This window comes from Acipenser ruthenus, chromosome 12 (assembly GCF_902713425.1).
Source record: "Acipenser ruthenus chromosome 12, fAciRut3.2 maternal haplotype, whole genome shotgun sequence".
NCBI classification, from domain to species: domain Eukaryota; kingdom Metazoa; phylum Chordata; class Actinopteri; order Acipenseriformes; family Acipenseridae; genus Acipenser; species Acipenser ruthenus.
Window position 1 is genome coordinate 342,503 of NC_081200.1, and position 15,421 is coordinate 357,923.

Sequence of the window (15,421 nt, forward strand, 5' to 3'; positions counted from 1 at the left end):
TGGTGACCAGCATGTAGATTGAGAGACTGAGAGGTACTTCTGTGCTTTTAAATGTTCCGGCTAAACAAGGGAATGAGGATTTCATATTGAATTCACCCCCCCACCCCCCCCCGAGAGCGAGGCTGACAGTGAGCTAATGAGCAGCGGGCTCTGCGAGACCCAGAGACGCTGAGAGCAGGAGCAGCACTTTCATCAGGAGCCACTTTGTGAATTTTACATTATATAAAAAAAAAAAAAAAAAAAAATCCTTTTGAAAATTGTCAGCGTGACGCAAATGAAACTGGCTTTGTAGAGGCTTCAAAAGCCCCTCTACTCCCCTGCATTAAAACACAGCTCAGTCTGGAAAGCACATTCTTACAATATAACCCTCCTGTGTCATATGTCTATACTGCACTGTACCTGACCTGCACAGACACCACTGCAAACAAACAACGTCCTGCTTTGGCTATGGGATTTATTTCAGGAAGTGCACACAAAGCCACAAACTCAAGTAGCTCTCAACTTGTCTATGAGCAAACAAGACAGGAGAGTCTGAAGGCAGAGGGAATTCTCCCTGAAACAGCTCTCCTCTTGAGCACAGTGAGAGGGGCTTCTTCCTGTACCTTGGGACTCCAAGACAAGTGCCTTGACTAATTGCCTCTAATGCTTGCATTAGGCACAGTTCTGTATTAATAATGAAGTCTGTGTGGTGCTGCAGTGTGCAGACTGGGAGGAATGTGCAGACAGGGAGTGTCTGAGCTGTGTGGTGCTACAGTGTGCAGACTGGGAGGAATGTGCAGACAGGGAGTGTCTGAGCTGTGTGGTGCTACAGTGTGCAGACAGGGAGTTGTTTCTTGTCACCTCCCCTCCTCCCTAACTGCATATTGTCCCCATGCAGGGGGAGCTGATTACAGTAGAGGAAGTAGATCAGGGTATACTTTTAGTCCAGCAAGGGCTCCCAACACACACACGCCCACCCACACACACATTTTGTTATCCCTAAACACTGTGGCACTGAGCCCTCCACTCTCCCCCCCCCCCCCCCCCATTCCTCCCACACCTCGCAGGGTTAACTCCACAGCCCGGCTCACTGAGATGTGAAATGTGTTTCTCAGCCTTGCATCCAGCATGAGTCACCCTCTCCGTTGCCAGGACAACACTCCTGGTATATCGGCGTCTACAAACACTTTGAATCCCTAACCTTTAGTCTTGTTTACAGTGCATTGACAATGCTGAGTGATGGCACTGCGTATACTCGTTTTGAAGGAGCTCTCTCTCTCTCTCTCTCTCTCTCTCTCTCTCTCATTTGCCAAATTACCCTTAAATAATGACATTAAAGACTAGGGATGGCAAGCTGCACAGTAAACAGTAGATTGTGTAAACCGCAGGCCATGTCTGATTCATTTTAATAAGCTTTCTACCCCCGCGCTCTCTTTGCAAATTACCTTTGTTCTGTTATATCAGTTGTATTGTTGCAGCTTGCTTGCTTGCTTTCTTTGTTTCTTTCTTTCTTTCTTTCTTTCTTGATTTCTTTCTTTCTTTTTCTCTCCTATCCTCCGTCACACTCGCTCCTGTGTTCTTTTCTCTTTACCCTCCTGTTTTACATCACCCTTGTTACTTCTACCCTCTCCCTCTCTCCCCTTTGCCCTGCCTCTCATCCTCCTCTCCCCCTTCTCCCTGCCTCTCTCCCTCTTCTCCCCCTTCTCCCTGCCTCTCATCCTCCTCCTCTCCCTCTCTCCCTCTTCTCCCCCTTCTCCCTGCCTCTCATCCTCCTCCTCTCCCTCTCTGCCTCTTCTCCCCCTTCTCCCTGCCTCTCCATCCTCCCCCTCTCCCCTTCGCCCTGCCTCTCATCCTCCCCCTCCCTCTCTCCCTGGAGGACAAAGTCGCCAAAATGAATGGTACATACTGAGTAAAAAGTGCCAGCCCCTGAAATACACTCCTATACCCAGATTGTGCATTGGCATGCAAGCAGGTATGATCTGAACTGTAAAGAGTGCAGATGTAACCCAGCTGTTCCTGTAAGACTGTGCTGCTTTAGAGCAACTCGGTCCCAGTGGCAGAGATGAAAAGCATGAGGGGAGGCATCAGACTTCCATCCAGTGATTATGTTGTGCCCTCTGCCTGTTCGAGGGGTGTGGATTGTTTCAGAGTGGATATTACCATTCCCTGGCTTACTGCTGTATCCGCTGTGCCCCCCTCTCGCTCCCTGTCTCTGTGTGTGTGTGCTGCAGTGGGTACTGCAGCTCCCTGCTGCATCAGCACTGTGGCGAAGGGACTGATTGCTGGCTAATCATTCGGCTCCAGTTCAGAGGAGCCACAAGGACAGAGAGTGAGGGGAATGCCAACACAGGGCTGAGTCACTGGCAGGGATCATGAGGGGTGTGTGTGTCTGTGGGGGGGGGGGGGGGGCAAGCAGGTTTGATGTTGAATCGCTTTACTCTCTGTGACACACTCACTGTCGCCTCGTTCTTCCATTTGTTTTTCTTCACCTCCTCCCTACACCTTCAGCCATCTGTTTAAAATACAAACAAACAAAAACTGAAATGAAAGTACTTTCAAAGTGGCTCAGTATACATCCTGAGCCCATCTGTCCAGCTCACATTGTGGCCATATCAACAACCATAGCCAATGCTGAACTCCAGGAGAGAAATGGTCCTCACAGACCGTTGATTTGCAGAACCCAGGTCAGTCTAATGGAGTAGCTCTCCTGAGTCTTCACTGAACCCAGTCTATTATAAAGTGCTTCCATTGGCTTGTGATATGAGCTGACCCCTCTGCTGTCTTTATTCGTGTGCTGTTTGTAGAGAGCTGCAGGTGTGTCTCACAGGGTCACAGCCTGCTCACTGTGGTCATTTAGAACAGTGTGAGGAAATGGCGCATGATGTAACATATCATAAAGAACTGCATTTACAAAGAGCCATTCAGTCCACTGGGGTAAGGACCATACGCTGGCTGCAGGAACGTGACTGAAATGGCATTTTCAGATGACTTGCTCGTTCAATCTCGGATTGGGCGACAGTGTTCCTGAGGTGGAGAGCAAAGCCGCTATGAAGAGCCATTCTTCACAGTTGACATTTCATTGATTCGTTCCTGCTTTACTTCCAGGAACTGATTATCCACAGTCATTGGAAAAACAGACTACAGTGGGCCACCTTTCATTACATTTAAAAGGGGAGTCATTTGGAGAGAGCACCGTGACCGCCCTCACCATTGCTCTGTTAACCTTTTCAGGTACACGGTCAGGTGCATAGTGTCTGCATTCAATTCCTTTAGATCTCCAGTACCTGTCTTCTGAGGGTAAGGTGCTGGGAATGTATTCCTGATCAGCTGCAGGTCGTACAGGAGGCAGTGGAGTGCGAGTGAGGCTGCAGATCGTACAGGAGGCAGTGGAGTGCGAGTGAGGCTGCAGATCGTACAGGAGGCAGTGGAGTGCGAGTGAGGCTGCAGATCGTACAGGAGGCAGTGGAGTGTGAGTGAGGCTGCAGATCGCACAGGAGGCAGTGGAGTGCGAGTGAGGCTGCAAATCGTACAGGAGGCAGTGGAGTGCGAGTGAGGCTGCAGATCGTACAGGAGGCAGTGGAGTGCGAGTGAGGCTGCAGATCGTACAGGAGGCAGTGGAGTGTGAGTGAGGCTGCAGATCGTACAGGAGGCAGTGGAGTGTGAGTGAGGCTGCAGATCGTACAGGAGGCAGTGGAGTGTGGGTGATGAAGCTGCAAATCCGTCACACTGGAGTTGAGAGATGAGGACCTGAGGGCTCAGCTTACTCAGCTTTCCTGACTCTGCCGAACTGCTAAAGGCAAAAACAAAACTGTTCATGTAACCAGAAACCATTAGGAGAGCATTGGAATTCTTAAAGCAACAGTAACAATTTACTGTTCCCCAGGACTTCAAACAGCACATCTGTGAACGTGTCTTTTATTCTTCATTTATCTGGCATAAAACTGTGGTGTCGCCTCAATACCATTTTTGAACTGGATCAGTGACAACGACTGTAGCAGCACGCTTGTCTATTTTGTATTAACATAACTTCATGTCCGTTTCATATCTATTGCAGTATTTAAAAAATAAGTCACTCGATGTAGACCAGCTGTGTTGGTAAAGTTTGGTTTGGATTGCCGCGGTGCTCAGTTACAGCACAGCCCTGGTACAACACATACAGTAGCAGGACTCTGTGCCGAAGCAATTGAAGCCAGATTGTGTGATTCTACGACACACACGCAGTCCTGGATGAGAGCTCATTCCCACAGGTTTGATAATGCTTGGGCGTTTCTATTGCGTTCTGGAAGCTGCTTTAATTGTTTCTGTGAGCAGATCAGGCAGTATTGTCGAGCAAGGTGCTTCCATTCTCTGTGCTTGTATTGAAGACCTGGAATGAGTTCCTGATGCTGCTTTCTGTCATGCTAGGTACTGAATTCAAGTCTGAGTCATAGAGGCATGGTAACAGGCAGGCCTGCTGTTTAGATAGGTTTTATGTAATGCATTCCAGACACACAAAGCACATTGCTGTTGCAGTTTCCTGGTCTGGCAGATCTCCAATGCAGGCAGCAGCAACCCTCTCCAGCTGTATTCGAGCCCCTGCAGGCTCTGCTGATGCCCCTAATAATTCTGACCTGGACCCCCATCATTCCTGAACCTATCCCAACCAGACAGAGACTGACAGCTGTGCTACTGCGTGCTGAACTGCGCTTTGTGTTCTGAATGTAAAATGGAGAGTGCTATCGGAATGGTGTGCAGCAATAGCCCTATTCTGTATCTCTAAGTGTCCTCAGGTTAATCCAATGGTATTATATTGGTACTGCAATGGAAGATGGAATGAAGCAGTAATTAGAAATGCATACAGGTAGTGAACAAAAAAATGGAAACAGCAATGTAAAGTCACTTAATAGGGCGTTGGGCCACTATGGTATCCTGCTCTGTGGAGTTCTCGGCGGACCGTTTTTGATGAAACTGGCTGCTCGCGCCCCAGGTTGAAATTTGCAGTTAATTGATCTGCAGTTGCTCGCCTGTTTTGCCTTGCACTTCAAATTAATGCACGGATATCACGATCCTGGAGTATGCGCTTCCGCCCACTGTTGCTCTTTGCTGATGATGTCTTTCCCTCGGAGTTCCACGCCGATGTCACCTTAGACACCGTTGCTCATGAAACATCAGCAAGTTGAGCTGTCTTGGTCATTGAAGCTCCTGCCAAACGCGCCCCAACAAACGCCCCTCTTTCAAAGTCAGCGAGGTCTCCTCTTGCAGCCATGCTAGCCATAATTATAGGCAACCAGGCCTCTCCAGCATTTTTATACATGACCCTAAGCATGCTGGGATGTTGTTTGCTTAATTAACCCATGAGCCACACCTGTGTGGAAGCCCTTGCTTTCAGTATACTTGGTGTCCCTCATTTACCCAGGTGTTTCCATTTTTTTAATTCAATACCTGTAGTTTATTGAGTTAGGCAACGAAGGCTAAGAAATTCTACGGTTCTCTACAGAAAACCAAGAACAAATTGTACATGCTAACACAGAGACTGACACACACACACACACACGCCTGAGCCCATCCTTCTGTTCCAGCGTTCTGTGTTCTCTGCGGATTAGGAGGAGGGGATTATTTGTTCCTGTACTGATGGTTACACTGCGATCCAGACACATCTGCCAGCTGCTTTTGTTTGGAGGGTTTGCCGCTTCAAGTGCTTTTAAAGGTGTAGCACTGCATTGACTTAAAAAAGAATTGAAGGTGCAGTGCTGGGAAAAGCATCATGTATTTGAGAGACATTGTCAGAGAGGGGCACTGGGGGAGGAAGCTTCAGCACATGTTTAATAATCCACCTCTACTGCTGAATGATTTTACCCCAGTTTTTCTCCCCAATTTGGAATCGGCAGTTGTATTTTTATTAATCCCAGTTCACCGCTGCAACCCCCCCGGCGACTCGGGGAACGGCAGCTGACACACGCGTCCTCCGAAACGTGTCCCTGCCTAGCCGTCTTTTTTCACACTGCAGATCCACAGCGAAGCCATCAGACCTATAGTGCCGGAAGACAACAGAGATCTGAATGGCTCCACAGCAGGCCCACAGGCACCCTATCAGCCACAGGAGTCGCTGGTGCGCGTTGAACCATGGATTGTCCTGCCGACCTAAGCCCTCCCTACCCGGGCAGCGCTCGACCAATTGTGCGCCACCCTCTGGGAACTCCCGGTCATGGTCGGCATTGACATAGCCTGGTTTCGAACCTTTGCATGTTTTGAAAAGATGGTCAGGAATAAAGCTAATACTGGTCAGAGAGGTGCAGCTGTCACTAGATATCTCACTGCTTGAGCTTGAGTTGCATCAATTTAACATTTTTAACACCTTAACTGGGTTTTAGTTATGGAATAATTAGGGTTCTGCTGGTCTTACCCGAGTCTTAATGATCTTGTGAGCCTGGCTGCATTCACAGCATTATAAAGCAGGAACTGTTCCAGCCGCAGTAACGAGTGGAATCCAGAACTTTCAGACACAACATTCACTGGGGCTCGGCTCTTATCTCGGTTTCCATGGAAACGAGCATCCGGTATTGACTAAGTGATGTTGCTATGGAAACGCGAGATGCCTACAGGGCTGCCATTAATTGGAAGGAATGAAATATGCGATTCCTGCTTTGGTGCAGTGGTCTGCTCACACTTTTCTGTTTTGAGGGGGTGACGAGGATTATGAGAGGAGGGGAATGTGGATGAGGATTATGAGAGGAGGGGAATGTGGATGAGGATTAAGAGAGGGAATGTGAATGAGGATTACGAGAGGGAATGTGGATGAAGATTATGAAAGCAGTTTCACCTCATAGTCCAAGTGAAAGCACAAAAGCAGCTCTTTCCACAGCACTTGCCATGGCTCTGTCCGGCGCACCCATCAGAGAGACTGTTGGCCACACGATTTGGAATTCAATGAGGATTCTTGGAGTCCTTCAGTGAAGGGCTTGCCAGATCATGTACCTTAAATCATGTACCTTAAATCATGTACCCTGAACACGACCAGCAGAGAGGCAGATCAGATCCAGTACCGCAGCTACAACCTGACTGTTCAAGTCTGCCCAGTCCTGGTGGATCAAGTTCAAAACCTGGACAAAATGTGCGTCTTTGATACAGAGCAGCTCCTGTGGGTCTGGATTGAAAACACATTGGTAAAGGAATTAAGACCTCTTTTGCACCCTGGCAATACTTGCATGTGCTTTGCTGTATTTATATAGATATAGATATAGATATTTATCTTTAGATGTTGACAAGTTTAGACAAGTTGTAAATGCTTCCAGTATTGTAACACTGAATTTAGTTTCACAATAAGTTGTGAAGCATTTCAAGTAAGTACAAAAGAGAAGAGGTCTTCATTCCTTTACCAGTTTTTTTTTTTTTTTTTTCCCCCACATTCGGAAAGAAGGTATTGAAAGAATCATCGGCTCAAGGCAATAGCACTCCAGTCAGATGCAGCGCCTGCCATCCCCTGCTGCTGCTGCTGCTTCAGTGTTTCAAACCTCATTTTGCTTTGGAGAGGAGAATAGAAAAATAATGGAATAATAATACAAGAAGGAGATGTGAGTGAGTGGTTTAATGAGCCTGGGGGCGAGCTGAGAGAGAGCCTCTCTGTCTGCTTCGTTAGTCTCTCATCACAGCTCTCTGTGTGAAGATCGCGCCGTTCCCCTGAGAACCTGTGCGCGGGACCAATACAAAAGCAATCATCCAGCCTGAAAAGTGGTGCCTGCCAATCTCAACCCTCGAAATCTGTCAGGGGAGAGAAAGAGAACAAGAGAAACGGCACTGAAGAACGCAGTGAGAATCAGTGAGGGAATGAAAGAGCACTGCAACCCAGCACTGAGCTAGTCAAACCCACCCGTCTTCTACACCACAGCCCAGCACTAATCACTGAGCTCCTCAAACCCACCGTCTTCTACACCACAGCCCAGCACTAACCACTGAGCTCCTCAAACCCACCATTTTCTACACCACAGCCCAGCACTAACCACTGAGCTCCTCAAACCCACCGTCTTCTACACCACAGCCCAGCACTAACCACTGAGCTCCTCAAACCCACTGTCTTCTACACTACACCACAGCCCAGCACTAACCTTTGAGCTCCTCAAACCCACCGTCTTCTACACCACAGCCCAGCACTAACCATTGAGCTAGTCAAACCCACCGTCTTCTACACCACAGCCCAGCACTAACCACTGAGCTCCTCAAACCCACCGTCTGTTTATTTCTGATCACCAGAGATCTGTCCATTTGAGGTGACAGCAGGGGAACAGGGAGCTCAATGAAAGGGGATCACATTTTTTTGTTTTCTTATATATTAGTTTTATTTTATTGCTGTTGCATCTGTAACCTACAAAATCATTTAAATTGCAAAGCAGATGTTATTTTTATGATCAGTTTCAGGGTATGAAATGAGCATTAGCTGTGAGCGACAGCACGGCTGCTGATCTGCATGGTGATCAGTGCAAATGTAGTTTGCAGTGTGCCTGCAGAAAGACAGCTTCACACTCTATACTGGGAAACTTCAAAGCACTTTCATATAAAAAACAAATGACAGCCGCAAACTAACATTGCAACTTTAAAGCAATGGAGACTGCCTGCAGATTGTTAGCCTAAACTTTCCACCAATTAAGACAAAACTTCTTTTACGAAACAAACAACCCTCACTGAAAACATGTATTAAGTTTGCTTGCATAAATATAGACTGGAAAATTTTTTGTCCTTTTCTGTTTCTTTTGTTTCCACTGCGTAGTGCAATCATTCTAACCACTGAGCTCCTCAAACCCACTGCCTTCCACACTGCAGCCCAGCACTCTAACCACTGAGCTACTCAAACCCACTGCCTTCCACACTGCAGCCCAGCACTAACCACTGAGCTCCTCAAACCCACTGCCTTCCACACTGCAGCCCAGCACTCTAACCACTGAGCTACTCAAACCCACTGCCTTCCACACTGCAGCCCAGCACTAACCACTGAGCTACTCAAACCCACTGCCTTCCACACTGCAGCCCAGCACTCTAACCACTGAGCTACTCAAACCCACTGCCTTCCACACTGCAGCCCAGCACTCTAACCACTGAGCTACTCAAACCCCCTGCCTTCCACACTGCAGCCCAGCACTAATCACTGAGCTACTCAAACCCACTGCCTTCCACACTGCAGCCCAGCACTCTAACCACTGAGCTACTCAAACCCACTGCCTTCCACACTGCAGCCCAGCACTAACCACTGAGCTACTCAAACCCACTGCCTTCCACACTGCAGCCCAGCACTAACCACTGAGCTACTCAAACCCGCTGCCTTCCACACTGCAGCCCAGCACTCTAACCACTGAGCTACTCAAACCCGCTGCCTTCCACACTGCAGCCCAGCACTCTAACCACTGAGCTACTCAAACCCACTGCCTTCCACACTGCAGCCCAGCACTCTAACCACTGAGCTACTCAAACCCACTGCCTTCCACACTGCAGCCCAGCACTCTAATCATAAGCTTCCACTGCTATCCTGTTTACAGAGTTAACAAAAATATCCATTTTAATGTTAATTATAATGAGGACCCCCCCCCCCCCCCTCAACTTGCCTATAAGCCTCTTAAATGGCGCAGTAGAAAGGCAGTTTTCTTTGTGGGGGTGTGAGGCACTATACTCTCGCTTTTGCGCTAATCTCACCCCTCCCCCTGCTCTTTGTGGGGGTGTGAGGCAGTATACTCTTGCTTTTGAGCTAATCTCTCCCCCCTCCCCCCCGCTCTTTGTGTTAGTGAGATTTACCGGATAAGAGGCTGCAGCAGAAGATGGAGCCTTGCTTATTGATCCCAGCAGTGGCTTCTCACCAGAGCTTAACCAGCGACATCTCGACACATTCATTAGCGCTGCTGAACAGCACACAAGCACACACTCGAACTTCTGAGAAAGAACTAAATCAAGTAGCGAAGGAAGGAAGGACAGGAATACAAGAGCAGGGTTCGGATTTGGTTATTTTGGCTGTAAACAAGAGTTCTAATCTAACAGCACTGGCTACAGTCAGGGTCAGTCCTGAATGATCCTCATATAAAAGCACTGCTGTCCGCCCTCCCTTCTCGTCATGTCCTAATGTCCAGTTAGTCTGGAGGCTTTGTGATGTGAACTGGCTGCAGACCACCAGAGCCATGCACAACCGGAGCTAAGCTTCGGCCGATTGACGTTTCATCAGTTCCGGGGTGTGTTTGGCGGTGCCCACAGTTTAGTTACACAGTCAGTAGGCAGGGCATGGATTGTGACAGCGGTTTTCGCTTGGGACTTGACATCTTCCAGTTTTTGGTATAGATGGTTTTGTAATGAGACAGACTGGGACGACGGGAACCTGGATTTTAACATCCAGGCTGTGCACTGGGGCGGGGGGGAGACACTACAGGAGTCCTCTTCCCTTTGCATGATAAACCAGACAGAGGCTTCGCAGGAAAGCATGTTTACAGGAGCTGTAATGCACACAGGGAAATGAAGAGCCTTTGTAGGGAAACATTTTCTCATTTAACATATTAATGGTTTTCATATTTAGCTTCAGTGAAGTAGTTTATCGCAGTTGTATTTTTTACTTAACTGAAGCATGACGCTGCACTAGCTCAGCACCTAGCAAATGCCCTTCAGTGGTGAACTTGTACTGTACTAGGAGCTAAGGGCATGTAGCCAACTGTTTAGAGTGGCTGTTTATTCCTGGTGGCAGTTTGATATTCATCTATACCTAAAATCTGCACACATCTAAAGAAACGCTTTATTCTGAAATACAAACGGTCAGCAACATAATCTGGTTGAGATGGTCCTCAGGGCTTTGTAATAAGTGTCATTAGTGGAGCTGAAAGATGAATAGTATAATGTAGAATATATATTTAATATAGAAGTTTGGTAGATGTTCACAGAAGCTAACTCCGAGATGCTATCAAGCCTTGCTTTTAAACTGCAGCAGCACAGTTGGCATGTGACTCTCCTGCTGGGCTGTGCTTTGCCTCCGGGCACTGGGATAGATCATCTCCTTGATGAGTGGAGCTGGTGGAAGGCAGAGCTTAGTCCTCCACACACTTATTTCAGTGAGAGAGTTATGGTGCAGCTCATCTTCAAAGCTGACCTCATTTTCTGACAGCTTTGAAACAGCGGTGCTAATTAATTTGCTACTCTCTCTTTCTCTGTCTGTCTCTCTCTCTCTGTCTCTCTCTCTCTTGCTCTCTTATCTTAAATGCAGGCTGTCTGCTTTTCTGGCAAGCATCAATCTGGATGGATCATCCTCCGCTAGCGTGCTTCACCCACTCAGCTAGCGTGCTGTACCCACACTGCAGCTCAAGATTAAACTTGCGGGGGCTGAGTGTTGGGCTTTCGTCAAGGGATCTGTTGGTCGAGTAGTCCTCTCTGTTTATGCACAAGCACACCTGCTTCATATGTCAATAAGGCCGCTCCTCAAACTTTTTTCTTGACCATAGTGTTTGTTCAAGCCAATGCTAAATTTTTTTGGAAGCCATGCATTACCACACTGGAGGCAGACAGGTTATCACTGCCATGCATTACCACACTGGAGACAGACAGGTTATCACTGCCATGCATTACCACACTGGAGACAGACAGGTTATCACTGCCATGCATTACCACACTGGAGGCAGACAGGTTATCACTGCCATGCATTACCACACTGGAGGCAGACAGGTTATCACTGCCATGCATTACCACACTGGAGACAGACAGGTTATCACTGCCATGCATTACCACACTGGAGACAGACAGGTTATCACTGCCATGCATTACCACACTGGAGACAGACAGGTTATCACTGCCATGCATTACCACACTGGAGACAGACAGGTTATCACTGCCATGCATTACCACACTGGAGACAGACAGGTTATCACTGCCATGCATTAGAACACTGGAGACAGACAGGTTATCACTGCCATGCATTACCACACTGGAGGCAGACAGGTTATCACTGCCATGCATTACCACACTGGAGACAGACAGGTTATCACTGCCATGCATTACCACACTGGAGACAGACAGGTTATCACTGCCATGCATTACCACACTGGAGACAGACAGGTTATCACTGCCATGCATTACCACACTGGAGGCAGACAGGTTATCACTGCCATGCATTACCACACTGGAGACAGACAGGTTATCACTGCCATGCATTACCACACTGGAGACAGACAGGTTATCACTGCCATGCATTACCACACTGGAGACAGTGAGGAAGACTTTGTCTGATACGTTTCCTGTGTTGTTTTCGTATTGCTACATGTTGAAACCACTGAGATAATGAGATTCTGAACAGGCCCAGCCTTGATCCGATCTCTTTCCTTAATAAATGATGAGCAGCTCACTAAATGAGTTTATCCAAGTGGGTGATACGTATAGAAGCAGAGAATTCAAACAAATGTAATAAAATGAATCAAAAATATGATTTCCAATGCGGAGGCCTCAGTTTCCTTTTATGTGCTGCTGGGCCTCGTCAGGTTTCCATAGCAACAGGTTTCTATGGAAACTAGCTGACCGTTCATGCTTCAGGGAAAACTGAGTCATACTTTTTGAAGCGATTTCGAGAAGCATTACCTTTTGTTTTATTGAATCATTTTAATACAGGAAAATACCTTGTTTGACTTGCATCATTAATGCAGAACGTTTGAATATTTAACTTGCAGGTGAGTGGATAAAGGGGGGGTTGGGAGCACACACTCAAACTGGCCAGCTGGTGGAAAGGAGTAATATCAAAAATAATCACAAACACTTTCCATGAAGTGCCTGACTGTGTATTTACATCGCAATTACTTCATGAATACAGGTGTACTTACACACAGATAGTGTTATTATGCACAGTTGCAATGTACTTAATGTGGCCACAGAAGAGCCAGTAGTCTTATGACCCTGTTTAGCTCCAGTGTTTAAAGTCAGCAGTCCTATAGGTATAGGTGTATACAATGTGATGCCTAAATAAATGAATGGCAGCACTATCTGTATTGCTGTTGGTGACCATATTGCAGACCCTTAAGCTTTATCAGGATAGTCACTGGAGGCGCTTTGAATTATCTTGAGCCGGACGCCTCTGTCTGTCAGCCAGAGACCCGCTGAGCTTGATGAGCAAAGCCGAGCCCCAGGACTGCAACCACAGAGCCGGCCTCAGCAAGACTGGACAAGGGCAGCGAGAACAAGAATGCCTACAGGACCTCATCCGAAACATATATATATATATATATATATATATATATATTAGACACACACACACACTCACTGTCAAAACCTAGGTGCATGTGAAAGCTATCGCGCGTGAGTTTTGCTGTTCCACCTTTGAAACGTTACCGGCTCCACTTTTGTTTTATAAATGAATAGATAATTAAATAGTGTACCTCTTGCACTTTATCAAAAGCTGTTTTTGGAGTGTTTGTTTTTCGCCATCATCGCTGAGTAATTAGGAGGCTCTGGTGTGGAAATGTGGAAAGGCTCAGTGGCTGCTGGTATAGTTGACCATGAGAAGTGATTCTCAACAGTGCTGTTAATGACAGTGCTGAAGAGGGCGGGTTTTAAACAGCATGCTTGCAGTTAAGTATTAATAAGCATGCTGTGCCTGGCGTCATGCCTCGGCTGCTGCTGGCTAACCCTGCCTCTGTTTTTCAGGCTGTAAACAGTGACAGGTGGTCACTGTCCTGGTTACAGCAGCTTTCTCCACGCAGCTCTGAGCCTTAATATCATCTCCCTCCTTAAGGATACAAGGACAAGAGTTTATGGTGAGGCAAATGTAGTCATTGGCATGTATTCTGTAATGTCGACAGGGGACAGAATCTGTAACGGCAGAGCAGCACACAACACTGGCGGGACCACAGGGCAGGCTATAGGTCTTGAAACAAGGCTGATTGGATAAGCCTGTGATCTGGGCATGCTGTACAGTCAATGGCATGGCTACCAAATCAGAACTCCATTCAACAGAGCATCTTCAGAGAAATGAAACGCTACCTCGGGAACACAGCTAGCACTGATAGTGATGGCTTTAATAAAGTCAGTTCACAAGCCTTGGATTGCTGCTGCATGAAAGAAGAAACAAACAAACATTCAGTTCTTTTATTTTAATTGTGTGGAGCCACCAAGCCAGGATTGGCCTCTCTCAAGCACATCTCTCAGAGGAGTCGTGGACACAGACTCTCTTCCACTGTGTCTGTCTTGCATCTCTGTTGTTTCCATGATTTCATTGGCAGGTAATTGGTTGAGGTTCCTTTGTGTGCTGAAGCAGATTGGGTTCCCTTGGGGGCAGCTCCTGGGCCAGCATTGTTCAGTCAGGGAGGTCCAGCGGGTTCGAGTCCCCTGCTCCTCTTACAGGCTTCCATTGAAATGAGAGTCCCTCAATCACTGGGCAGCTCAGCTTAGATGAGAGTTACAGAGGGGAATTGACAGGGATGAAAGGAGCTGCTTCACGAGAAGTAGAGCAGTTCTGTGTGCAGGTTTTCCGTTTCACTGCAACCATTATCCTGCAATGTATATTAATATATGTTGCAGTGAAGAGCCTTGCATGGATGGAAGGCATCGTTTAGACTATGACCATAATAAATCAAATCAATATTAAACCAACAATTACATTAGGATCTTACATAAGACAGTGGGATCTTCAGTAGGTAGTAAAGCTAGGAGGAGAACATGGTGCATCTGGGTCTGGGGAATCCTGTGGAACCACCTGGCCTGTCTCAGTGTGGCACCACTAAGCTGAGCTGAGCTGAGCTGGTGTCTCTTTCGCAGGTCACCCCAAGTCCCTGGAGGAGAGGGGGGGGGGGGAGGTAGTAAATCAACTGTTCATCTGTTAAGGAGGCGCCTGGAATAGAAATAGCAAATCAGCTGGGATTAAACCGCTGGAGCCAGCTGTGGAAGAAGTGCTGTTCCGAGACGGGCTGATTCTTCAGCATGCTTGCTTGGTTTAGAGTTGCACTGGACTGGGATTGGGAGAGGTGGGCGCAGTGCTTCAAGCCCCAGGAGGGGAGTAAAGAATCATGTGGTCAACTTAAACAATAAACTCTGTAGATTCCAACTGCAACTCGCCAGAGGATCTCCTGTTGAAGAAGGGCTTCTGCATGTGGTTTAAGAATAAATTGTGCGTTTCTTTGTAAATTGTCCTATAAACAATAGCCTGTCTTGTGTGGGGACGCTCCACCCCTTTACTGCAGCCTGTGCTGCTCTGTAATTTCCAATCACTTTCACTGAATGCCTGTTGACATTTAAGCTGTTAATGCCCCTGAAGAGCGGATATTTACAGTACTTCACACTTCCAACCATGTTTGATGAATAACACAAACCACATCTGCAAAGCTAAACAGATCCAAATCCACATCTGTGTTATAAGAAGGTGTAATTGGATCAGTTAATTTGAGGGCAGTGATTGCTCTGCTGCAGTGAAATTACAATTAACAGTAAGTGGCCCCATCATGCTTGTTTACCGTTTCAAGACAGTTAGCAT

The 15,421-nt window shown here is 47.3% G+C and overlaps 1 protein-coding gene across 1 annotated transcript in view; it reads left to right on the forward strand.

Moving 5' to 3' along the window:
- The window catches only part of ece2a (endothelin converting enzyme 2a), a 49,427-nt gene that overhangs the window by 23,859 nt on the left and 10,147 nt on the right, over nucleotides 1–15,421 (forward strand). The window lies entirely within an intron of this gene.